Genomic DNA, 614 nt, shown 5'->3' on the forward strand with positions numbered 1-614 from the left:
GCTCGGGCTCCGGAGACGAGGACGTGGCGTCCAGGATAGACAACTACAAAGCCAAGGCCACGCGGCGCATCTTCCTCATCAGGCACTCCCAGCGCCACACGGACGCCCCCGGGGGAAGGCCCGCACCCTGACACCCCTGGGTCGTGAGCAGGCTGAGCTCACTGGTCTCCGACTTGCAAGCTTGGGGTTGAAGTTTAATAAAATGGTCCGTTCCTCCGTGACCCGCGCAGAAGAAACCACCGACATCATCTGCAAACACCTGCCCGGTGTCTCCGCGGCCAGCACTGACCTGCTGAGGGAAGGCGCCCCCATCGAGCCTGACCCGCCGGGTCTCGCTGGAAGCCGAGGCTGTGCAGTGTTGTGAAGACGGAGCCAGGATCCAGGCCGCCTCCCGGAACTACACCCACCGGGCAGATGTCAAGCGGCAGGAGGACAGTTAGGAGATCTTCATCTGCCGCGCCAACGCCATCCGCTACATCGGTGCCCGGCACTGCAGTTCCCTCCAGAAGGCTGGCTCCGCCTCTCCCTCCACAATGGCAGTGTCACCCACCTGGTGGTCCGGCCTGACGGCTGCGTGGCACTCAGGCCCTCGGGGACACAGGGGTCAGGCCTCA

The 614-nt window shown here is 64.7% G+C and overlaps 1 pseudogene; it reads left to right on the forward strand.

The window, feature by feature from the left end:
- Window positions 1-2: 2 nt before the first annotated feature.
- Window positions 3-614, forward strand: part of LOC102754835 — a 955-nt pseudogene continuing 343 nt past the window's right edge.

The sequence above is a fragment of the Myotis davidii genome, unplaced genomic scaffold (assembly GCF_000327345.1).
Source record: "Myotis davidii unplaced genomic scaffold, ASM32734v1 scaffold424, whole genome shotgun sequence".
NCBI classification, from domain to species: Eukaryota; Metazoa; Chordata; class Mammalia; order Chiroptera; family Vespertilionidae; genus Myotis; species Myotis davidii.